The sequence below is a fragment of the Hydra vulgaris genome, chromosome 01 (assembly GCF_038396675.1).
Source record: "Hydra vulgaris chromosome 01, alternate assembly HydraT2T_AEP".
In the NCBI taxonomy this organism is placed as follows: Eukaryota; Metazoa; Cnidaria; class Hydrozoa; order Anthoathecata; family Hydridae; genus Hydra; species Hydra vulgaris.
The window spans coordinates 58,718,225-58,730,000 of NC_088920.1; the positions used below are offsets into that span (position 1 = coordinate 58,718,225).

The window sequence follows — 11,776 nt, forward strand, 5'->3', positions numbered from 1 at the left end:
CGCTCCCGGGTGGGCTTGAACCACCAACCTTTCGGTTAACAGCCGAACGCGCTAACCAATTGCGCCACGGAAGCATGCTCTCTAAGAAAAAAATTTTGTATTTATACTTTTATTATTCTTATTACTTTAATATATAAAATAGGAAATCGAGTTTTATTACACTAGTAAGTTACTAGACTACGTACCATTTTATTAACTTGCATTTTAAATGATAAATAGTGAGGGATAAGTTTCAAACATGGAAAATGAAATTCAGACTCCCCTTTTAACATACATCTTGTTTTATTTATGTTTTATTAAATTCATTAAATCATTAAATTTTATTGAACATAAAAAATGGTCGTTGATTAGTTCAAAATGTCGCTTAATTCTCAATTTTTTATAGTATTTCAAAAAAAAAAATAGTCCTTTGGAGAAAAATCTCATTTCCTTTAAAATTAGGCAACCAAATATTATGTTAATTGTGTAGAATTTTTGATATCACGTTATTCTTTGGATACAAGAAAGGTAGGCACAGAGTTATTACAAGAAGAAGCTGTTTATAATTGCATCGATAAAAATTAGTCTTTGTTCCTTGGTTTCCTTCGATAATCAAGCATTTGTGGCAAAAAATTAGAATGCCTATATCCAGATTTCAGACTTATTAAGTATAAATTATTATTTAGCCAATTTGTTTATCTTTCATGAGAATTTTAAGAATATTTATCCCCTATGTTTTCAAAGAACCTTGTCTCTCAAGTTATAAAAGAATAACAAATAATTAAAAATAAACTGTGCAAAACAAGACATGTTTTTGATATAACTCCTAATTACACGATTGTAAAAGCAAGTAATAATGATGTTTTTTATAGTTGGAATCTTTAAAGCATTAAAAGGTTTTGTCTCTATAGTTAGAAATATTGTCACTCTTCAAATATGCTTTAAACAAATCTAAAAAAAGCATTTCAAATAATTTTAAATTGGTATCACTGTTCCTTTGCTAGACCATCTGAGTACTGAGTTTAACACAAAAAAAGGTCCTCCCCATTTACAAGATATTTGAGGACTTTCAGATTCTGGTCGGGGAGGCGGGATGCATACCCCTTATTACAACCCCCTCCTTCCACCCGGAACCGTCACTGAGGGGGAGTAGGGCAATTTTTTTAGACTCACCTAAAAAATTTCCAGTAAACGCCTCTGGTTTAGTACCCATAGTTTCTTTTGTTATCGCAGCTTGGGTCTTCACTAAGGACCGGCGAAGCCGACATTTTAAGACTCGAATTTAACTGAAAAATGAATTTAGATCATATGCGTTCACCGAATTTAACTGAAAGACAAATTTGGACTTTTAAACTGAAATTAACAGAAAGCTGAATTTGGATTTTAAAAACATATTGAATTGAAAGAGAAATTTTATAAAAACTTTTATAACCACGGTCTTTCTATAACCACTTTTATAACTACTTTTATTAACCACAGTCATCATTAAGTTTAACTACAGTCATGAAGAGTGTATTAACAACAATTTATTTAAAAAAAAATTTAGTTACAATCGAGAAAAATTTGATGAATTAAATAATTATTTTAAAATCTTAAACTGGGACGATGAATTCAAAGCTTTGGAAATGAACAAATGTTACGAAAAATGGTTAGGCCTTTATGAAGGATGTAAACTCTTTATTCCAATCATAATACCGGAAGCATTCAAACCAATACAAAACCTCTCTGGATTAAGAAACAATTGAAAGCGTTGTCAAAAGAAAAAAGAAACGTTTGGTTCAAATGTCGAAGGCAAAAATTCAGAGACAATCGTTTACTTGCAAAATACAAAGAGTTAAACAAGATTTTAAAAAAAAAATGAATCGAAGAATTAAAAGTTTTGAATATGATCTTGCTTTAAATTTAAAGTTTAACCCCAATAAAGTTTATTCATATATTAATAATAAAATTAGGTCAAAAAGCGATCCAACTAAAGAATATATACATAGATCTAACTAAAAAATGGTAGTAACAAACTGATTTAAAAGTAATTGCAAATACATTAAATGGTTTTTTTTTCGTCAGTATTCAATAAACCACAAACTTTATCTGCTTCAATAATAGATATAGAACACAAAAAATCTGTAGAAATTCAGATTTTAATGCCTCTGTTGTAGAAGAATACTTAAACACACTGGACATTAATAAAGCAACTGGAGTGGACAGAGTTTATCCAAAAGTTCTAAAAGAGTGCAAATCCACTTTAGCCAAACCACTATCGTTATTGTTTAATAAATCATTTGAAATGAGTAAACTTCCAAAATAATGGCTGCGTGCAAATATTGTCCTACTGTTTAAAAATGGTGACAAGTTGAACCCGTGCAACTATAGACCTGTCTATAGTTGCGCGGGTTCCTTATCGGCAGTATGATAAAGATAAGCTTGATGGTGTCCAACAAAGAGCTTCTAGAATAAAAGTTTGAAAGGATACAGTTATAATGAGAGGTTAAAAAAGTTGGATTTACTATCGTTAAAGAACAGAAGAAAAAGGGGTGATTTGATACAAATGTTCAAATATTTGAAAGGGTATATCATAAATTTTTACACAAAACCCGAAATGCTAGATAACGAATATAAAACTAGAGGCCACAAAAGTAAACTGAGAAGGCATTATACAAGAAATATAAAACGATATAACTTTTTTACCAATAGAGTAGTAAACGACTGGAACATTCTTAAACAAAAAACGATAGAGCAGTCAGTATCAACCAATTCAAAAACAAATTGGATGATCATTTTAAATACTAATTTTTACTATGTTTGTATGTTTATGTGTTACAGCTGTTACAGTTACAAACTCTACGTAGTTTGGAATCATCACTCTTCAAGTGAACAGCACTATTATATTATATATATAATATAAAAAAAATTATAAAATTATAATATTATATAAATTTTATAATTTTTTTTTGTTATGTTTTGTTTGTTTTAGGTGCCTCAAGAAGACCTAGCGGTTTTGTTACGGAGCAATAACTGCACCACGGCTGCTGTATAATCATTTTTTATAAACTAAAATTATCATTTTTCAGCTCGCAATTAACCATAATCAAAACATGACGAAGAACACGTGAAGCAAAGTAATTTTTAATTTCTTAAAAAATATATACAAAAAAAAAACAATACGCTTCGAAATAAAAAATTTAAAAATGCAGAAATAATGAGAATTTAAGTTATGAAATCTTTACAACTCTTAATTTTTTTTGAAAGAACATGAACAAAAAAACATTAACAACGCTCATTTAAAAACTTCGAATGTCAATTTTATAAAGGAAAAAGATCGTTTTACCTTTTTTTTAAAGCAATAAATAAGATTTAATAAGTGATGAATAGACTTTGTGCCTAAAAAAGACTTTTCAAATATTGAATCTGTGAGACAAATCTATTTCTAATTTTTTTTTATTAATATAATTTTTGTTATTACTGAATTCATGGTTTCAAGGCCGAATGGGCCACTTTAGTCGAGGAAGCAACTCATTTTTTTTCTTTTTAAAGTAGTCATAATATTAGTAGCTATAATATTTATAGTAGTTACAACTCTCTCTCTCAACTCCGAAACACTTTTCAACCTTGACGATCAATTTCTATTTCAAATTTGGCACCAAAGTCGAAGCCGAAGTCAATTTCACCTTTCAGTAAACTTCGTAATCTAAACTTTAACGAATATATACCGGTCCTTAGTTTTTACGAGAATTTGTATTTTATTTTTATAAACGATTAGTTAGTTTTTAGTAAGTTGAAATAGCAAATTTGTATAATAACTGAAATATAGGGGAGAATGGGGAAAAGTGGGATATTAAAATAGAATAATTTTAATACTTTTTTTATATGATGTATGCATTGCACCAAACAAGGTTTAATAAATAAAGTATTTTTTCGAGCACAGGTTCCAAAGATTGACAGCAGGTTGTAATAAAGTATATATTTTTGATTTTAGTGGAACCATGTCTCGGAGTAAAGTAGAACTGTCATGGGGTGAAGTCAAATAAGTCATATAGAAGATATAGTAGATCAATTAAGCGGTTAATTTTAGTGGTTAGAGCGCTTGCTTTAGAGGCAAGTGATCTAGGGTTAGAAGCGAGCTCTGGGCATATTTCGCGCCATCGGTAATGAAGGATGAGTGAACTTCCTAGTAAATGCTCTTTCACGGTGCCCTTTGATAAGACCGTTAGGTCTTCTTGGGGTATTAAAACAAAAAAAATATTAAAGTTAAAAATTAAATTAATTATTTTTGTTTTACTTTGCCCTTCACAATATCGTTTTTTAGGGGTATTTTTCAAAAATGTGGTTTATACCACACGCAGGAAGACAAAACGGTGTTTGCTAAACAGAGGGGGAAAAAAATCTAGTTGTTTACATTAAAAAACATTAATTTGAGCCCTTTCTGAGTTGCCTCACTTCTCTCGCGTACCGCTTCTCCCCACTCTACCCTATCAATTGACTCATGTAGTATAGAAATTCTCAAAGATTGAGTGGTATCTCTTTTTTTTGTGGTTATTAAGGTGCTCCAGGAAGTCCATACGATCTTATCACAGAGCACCGCGGAGCTAGGAAGTTCACGTCTCCTTCCTTACCAATGTCGCTTAATCGGCTAAAGTCGGCGTCGAACGAATAAGGTATCTTTACTTTAATTAAATCTGCCGTGATATCGTAATTTTCACCCGGTATAGTCTTTTGTTTTGTCTTCAACATTTAACAACTTAAGTAAACTAATCATCATTCATTATGCCTCTTATAACATTACTAAGTATTATTAACCGATACTGATGGTATCATCGTAGTATATGAGCGATACCGTACGTTACATGATCATCCTTCACGGTATCGATTTACACGATACCGATTATCTAGAGTCTAGTTTCTACTGAATCGATCTTAATGACAAAAAATTTTCGTTTTAGAGTCTATTAGGGGCTATGTGCTCTGATTAGCATTTGTAGAAGGACCGTCTTACATGCTAAAAAATCCACTAGAAGTTATGAAGCATTCGCTGTAAAAAACACAGATTTCAAAATAAAAAAAACAACAACTTGTTTTTGTAATTTAAATTTGTTTTGTGACTTAAATTTGTAGTTACTTAGTAACTGATTTTATTATAAATATATTAAATTATTATCAAAGATTTTTAAACCTAATCTTTTTTATTTATCTTTTATTTATCATTAAACATTTAAAAACCTATTTGTCCTGTTTTCTATACGAGTTTTGTATGTAAATAAAATTGTTTGACAAGCACTTTAAGGTAAAGGTTATAATTTTTTATTGAAAGCCCGTACAACTTATTTCCTAAAATAATTAGAAATATTGTTCTTACAACTCTAAAGTAAGCTAAATTCATATAGAAAAACCTGTCGAGGATAAAATTATCATAAGTAGCTCTATTTTTATAAATTTCCTAAAGTTCATCGTTCACAAATACTAGTTTTAAAACCAGTATAATTAAAGTATTAAACAAGTTGTTTTTTTATACACTGTATACAATATGGTAAGTACAATGCATGCACATATAAATATATTTGAGCCCCTGAGATGCATAGTGGTATAAGTCACTCATATCTAGTTTTGAGATAAAGGCATTTAGTAGACATATCATAAATCATCAAACTGTTTTAGAGGAAGTAAATAAAAAAAGCATCATTATCGATATCATTAGACTTATACCACTCTGCCATGTAATAAAATAAACAAAATGCTAACCATTGGTAGCAATAACTCAAAATATTGAAAAAACTTATACCACTATGCATCTCATGGGCTCATTTTAGTTTGAAATAAAATCTGAATCATCATTTTATGTAGGGGTTTTCCATAAAGTGCGTACGTAGGTTAAAGAGGAGAGAGAGGGGTTACCCAAATACGTACGAATACGTACAAGAAAGGGTGGGGGGGAAGGGGGTTAAGATGCGATTTGACACTCCGTATCTCTCCATAAAACTTGATTTCTCTTTTTTTAACAAAAGCATTGAACTTTACGAGTTTAGAAAATCAATACTATGTTATTAACAGAAATATGTCAAAAGAACAAAAAACTTTTTTGTTTATGTTTTGAAAAATTTTTGGGAAAGGGGGTATTTTGTAATAAATAATGCGTACGTACGCATAAAAGAGAGGGGGGGGGGGGAGGGGATGCCCTAAATTAGTGGTTTTACTGCGTACGTACTTTATGGATGTCTTTAGCTATTTGGAAATAAACAAAAAAATATAATGGGAAATTAGTTAAATATCTATAAAGAAAATAAAAATCAATTGTTTACAAACTATATTATAATAAATTTCAAAGTACAAAAGATTGGTCATTGTTGTTTAGCAATCAAATTCTTTTCTTTTCAAAAGTCGTACATGCTTTTCAGCTCTATAGTTTCTTAACTTATTTCTTAGTTTGCTATACTATACACAATACTTAATGTGGAAAACACTCTTCCAATGGAGCCAGTGCTTGCAGGACAACTGGTAATAAAATAACAGGACAAAAATATTTAGCAAACCTTTCTGGTAGTTGGTAAAGATTATTGATGCAGCCTCATATCTATTATACCCCACTTTTTTTCACTTAAAATTGCAGAAATAAAGTTATCATTAAACATGTGCAGTAGAAAAGTATTTGTGATTTTCAGCCTGAAACGATAGTATCCATAGCAACCTGAAATCATAGTATCCAGCCAAGTATTCATTATGCCATCACTTAGCCAAGTTTCTGCAACAGTTTCTTACTCAACGTTTAAGGATTTTTCTGAAATTAAAGATAAATATATTCTTCTTTGATATTTAGTAATTTATTTATTAGTCATTGTGTCAGTAGTCAAAAATAGCATTGTATAATCTCGCGACCTTAATACACGGAAGGAGACGTTTATTAATTATCGGAAAATTTCCCCACCAATCCCAAGCTTATTAAATTTTCCTCCCCCCCCCGCCCCCATCTCTGTTTATCTTGGTATCCCGTTTTTACTTGTTATCAACATAAAAATTATATTTATATTAAAAAAAATCAGTGTTAACCGGCCTTAAAAATTAAAAAATGTATTTACTCATTGTAGTTAAGATACTTTTCAAGAAATTGCCATCAGTCGGTTACTAGTTTAAAAAATCAAGATATTTTCGTTAAATATCCGGTCTGCAAGATAAATGATAAGATTGATTAAAGGGAAAACACCAATGATTTTACCGTGGATTACAAGCAATGCTTTAAAATTTATTTAAAATGCAATATGCCTATCAAGATATTATGTTATGAAATATCATATATGTATGTTATGAAATCCTAACTTGAAAATTAATTAAGAGCAAAGTGAGAACTTTGCTTGGTGTTGGAATTATTTTTGCTATTGCAAAGAAATTTAAACAATAGAATATTCCTCAAGAAAATAGAAGAAAAGGGAAAAGAGAAAAGAGAGAAAAGAGCTACTACTACCTTTAATTTTTTTGTTGAGCTTAAAAAGTAAAAAAGTGAGAATATTAAACACTTGAGTGAAAAAATAAAATATTTTTTAGGAAATTTATTGATTTAAACACTTTGTAAAAGTTCTTGCTCTTTTGATCTATAATCATGTGCAAATTAAGGATGTATTTTAATTTTATTTAAAACGATTTGAAGCAAACCGACTGAGCAAAATCCAAAAAAAGTTCAAAAAGAGACTTTATATAAGTTATAAATTCTTTATAAACAACAACAACAAAAAAACTTTAGGAAATATTTTTAAGAAACAAGCAGAAGTAGTTGTATTAAACAAAAATAAATTTTCATTTATTTCATTTTATTTAAAACCTAATTTATAGATTGTCAAATATGAGATTTTTATAAAAATATTTTAATTTAAATTTTACTAACTCGCCATAACTACGTTGAGTATCAGTCACTAATAAAAATAAAAACTTTCAGCGTTATCAAGCTTTAAAAATCTCGATTAGTTGAAAATCAGCTTTCGATTTATTTCTCGTCATAGCATAAAACTTACACAAACATATTAAATCTTATTGAAAGTAATTTTAATCCTATTAGCCTTTTTCAAACCGTGTCAGACCTGGTAACTGATATTTACATAAGGGGATATTTTTTTGAAGTGCAGTTCAAAACAATTATATAAGCAATATTAATCAAACAACTACATATTTCATCATAATAACTTTCTTTTAAAATGGAAAAAGCATGCAAAATTGATCAATTCACATTAGAAGAAGCTACCATGTGGTTAATACAGCTGCAATTGAACACTTTTTTACACAATTTGCAATTGTATTGCAACCTCTGAATAAATTTTGGTACAAGATATTTTACGTATTGAAGTAATAAAGTCTTATGCTGAAAAAGACAATAATAAACTAAATATTAGGAATAGTATATAGAAACACTTAAAATTAACCCAAAAGCAAAAGTTTATATACTCAGACTTTTAAACTCACCTAAACCTCAGGGAGCTAACTATATAGATGTTACACTAAATACTGAAGAGTTGGATCAACTATGTAGATTTAAAATAACTGGAACTTGATTGTCTTTTTTACTTGGACTTCAAGGAAAAAAAAGTTTTAGTTATCAAAAATATAAAAAGAGGAATAGTTTGAATAAATCTTATTTTGAAAAAGTTTCTCAATCAAAACAACTAAATGTGGTTTCTTTACACACCCTACAAAAATACACTATGGAAAAGCCCTGATGTTCATGCTGTTGGTGGCTTGTCTGTCTGGGAGTGGAATTTTTTTTAATTGAAATAAATAATCTACTAACTAATATATTATTAGACATTTGTGACAATATTTTATCCAATTTAAAAATACTTGAATGGAACTATGATGAAAACAAAGTAGTTTGCTTGCTTGGAGAAAAATTGCTCACCAAAGAATTAAGATTTGAAAACCTAAAACCGGTTTAAAGCCTTGTCAAGAAATACACGAACACTCCCAATATAATGCTTAACATGAATACAGGTGGCAGCAATATTAAATTTTTCTGTATTTCTGAAAATTAGTGCTCTTCCTTTTGTTTTGGTCGTTTTAAGTATATACCTTTAGAAGAGCATAGTTCTGTTATTGCAAATTCTTTATCTGACTTCGCGATCTTCTCATATAAGTGATAGTATACCTGATTTCTCTGTAATTTCAGAGTTTGAAATAGACCCTGGATAAATGTCACTGAAAAAAAAGCCCATTCCATGACAAGCTATTTCATTTAGGGCTTTCTCTGTATGAGTGTTTTTGTAGTGGGAAAACATTTAACTACTCAAATCAAGATTAGAAGCATGCTGAAATTTGAATTCAGTGGCATCAATAGGAATATCAGTTAATCCATTGCCAGTTTTTACAAATATATCTGGCATTTTCTTTAGAAGAAAACTACCATCAATCAGTTGTATAAGACTTTTCAAGCAAAAATGACATAAATTTTAAATCTAATCCATGACAACATACAGTAGTAATACTGTATGTTGTCATTTATTTATGAACTGTGTTCATTCATTATTAACAGTTTTTTCACATGTATTTGGTCAATCTAAGTATGGTATAAGATGTAAATACAGTTGGGCACATTTAAAAAGCATATCAAAATTTTCTTTCGATACCCCACAAAGTATTATTAAAATTATTGTTTTCTTAATTTAATATTTTCATAGGTAAATTGTTTTGCTCTTTAATTACCTATGCTACCAGAGAGATGCATAATTTCAACTTTTAACTCTTGACTTTTTATACGTAAGTATTTTATTTTAAAATTTGGTTATACAATTATCTTTTTCTTCTATAACAATTTGCAATAATTAAATTGTTTTTAAGGATTTTTTTAAGTTGTTTTTTTAACTCAGTTTTTCAATATTTTCTAGTTTTTTTCATAATTTGTTTAGTAAGAACTACGAAGGTTTGTCTTTTTTCTAAACTATATATATTTTGATATAATTAGTTGTGTTATGAAGCATAATGCATAACATCATAAACATAACATAGAAGAAATAATTATGATGAAACTGCTAATAAAAAATGCATATTTGATCGCAAGCTACACTAGAATAAAATTGTTTTATGCATGTTCTTTAAAAAATATTAACTTATATTGATGAGGTTTTGATTACAGGCTGACAATAAACTAAAATTAGGTTTAAGAAAAAATTCCCATCCATCCTTTTATAAGCCCTTCCCTCAGTTTTTAGATCTAGACTAAAAATTCTAACCACCCTTTTACTCCTACCTGATTTGCATTAAGAGTAATTTTTAAACTTGAAATAATATAATTTTAATTCTGGTCATAAAATTTTTGGGTTAGATTCTAAACATACCTTGCTATTTAAATCATCAGTTAACATTTTTAGTGTAAAATAGTTAATTAAAGTTATTCAAGTTAGTTATAAACATTTAACACAATATCAAAGCCATAATTTACAAACTTTTTAATGAACAATATTTTAATTTTACATATTTACCTTATCTAAAGCCTATTTCTCCCATTAAAAACTTTAGGCAATTCTGAAAGTTTCAGCATTATCAATAATTTTCTTGATATTATGTTAGTAATCATTTTTAATATAAAAATGATTACTAACATAACATGCTTAAAGGCAGTCTCCTTGAGAGTTCCAACATGTATTGTTAGGAAGTTAAAGCCTCTAATCATCTAAAAGAACTAAAATTTAGAACCTACTTTATTTTATTAGTCAATATGTTAACAGAAATTCACTGAATAAAAGAGTGAAGAAATTTTAAATCTACATAATAAAGTAATATATTATAAACAATATTTACTCACACATGTTTGGTAATGATTTCAGAAGTATAACTTCAGTGCAAAAAAATTTGGTGCAGCATGCTTCTCAAACTGAAGTAATGTGCTGATTACCCATATGTAAGTATATATGCATATTTCTCTTTAATAACACCTTTTACCATTTTCATTTTTTTTTTCATTGTCTGTACAAATGGCAAATACCTGTTGGAAGAAGACAACTAAATTTTCTAAAAATAAATATTTTTGATTTTTTAATTTAAAGTGATTACATTGGTACAGTATTATACTTACATCTTACTCATAAACCTTCTTGATGCTTTTTTACTATGTGAATGGTTAATTGTGCAAAATATTTCAAAGTTTTTTTCCACCTCTGGCATCTATAGTGGATATGAAATTTGGGATCTTTCCATTATATGCACTGTGAGCAAAAAATGGATCATTTCAGACACTGCTCCAACCAACTTGTTTTAAAATAATAGTATTCCTATTATTTGTAAATTCACTTTTCATAGATACAATAACTTTATCATTAATTTTATCCAGTAAAAGTATCTTGTTTGGAGGATCATAACCAGGTCTCAAAAAATTCACAAATTTTTAAAATTCTTTATTTTTTTCACAGCATTAAATGGAGTATTGCATGCAAAAAATTATTTAGTAACTTGCAAGTCAAAAACATACTTTTGATCTGAGGTTGTTCTTTATATGTTCTTTTATTTTTTTGTATGGGGTTGATGTTGACCCAAAATAAAGGCACTAGAAATACTTGATCCTTTTAAAGAGTAACTGAGTTAACAGGATTACACAATAAGTTTACAGAAGCATAAGATAATCCTTGGCCATTCTCTAGAATAATACTTTAATTTCTCTCCCCCAACATCAGTGATAAGATTGTCTTTTTAAAATTATTTAAATAAACTTTAACTTTTGCCATTTAAAAAAAAAATAGAAACCTTTTCTGAAACAGTTTTTGAAAACTTAGTCACCTAATTCCACTCATCCGCAAGCTTTTTTCTAGATCCAGGAGGCATATTATTTTATTTATTG

At 28.7% G+C, this 11,776-nt stretch overlaps 1 long non-coding RNA gene and 1 other non-coding gene across 2 annotated transcripts; both read right to left on the reverse strand.

Annotated features, from left to right (window-relative positions):
* Positions 1 to 74, reverse strand: trnan-guu (transfer RNA asparagine (anticodon GUU)). The gene has a single exon. It is a non-coding gene; the product is annotated as a tRNA-Asn (tRNA).
* Positions 75 to 6,261: 6,187 nt separating this feature from the next.
* On the reverse strand, positions 6,262 to 10,735 carry LOC136075476 (uncharacterized). The gene is made up of 2 exons (XR_010635971.1): positions 10,425 to 10,735; positions 6,262 to 6,745 (listed from the first exon to the last, which is right to left on the reverse strand). It is a non-coding gene; the product is annotated as an uncharacterized LOC136075476 (long non-coding RNA).
* Positions 10,736 to 11,776: the final 1,041 nt, after the last annotated feature.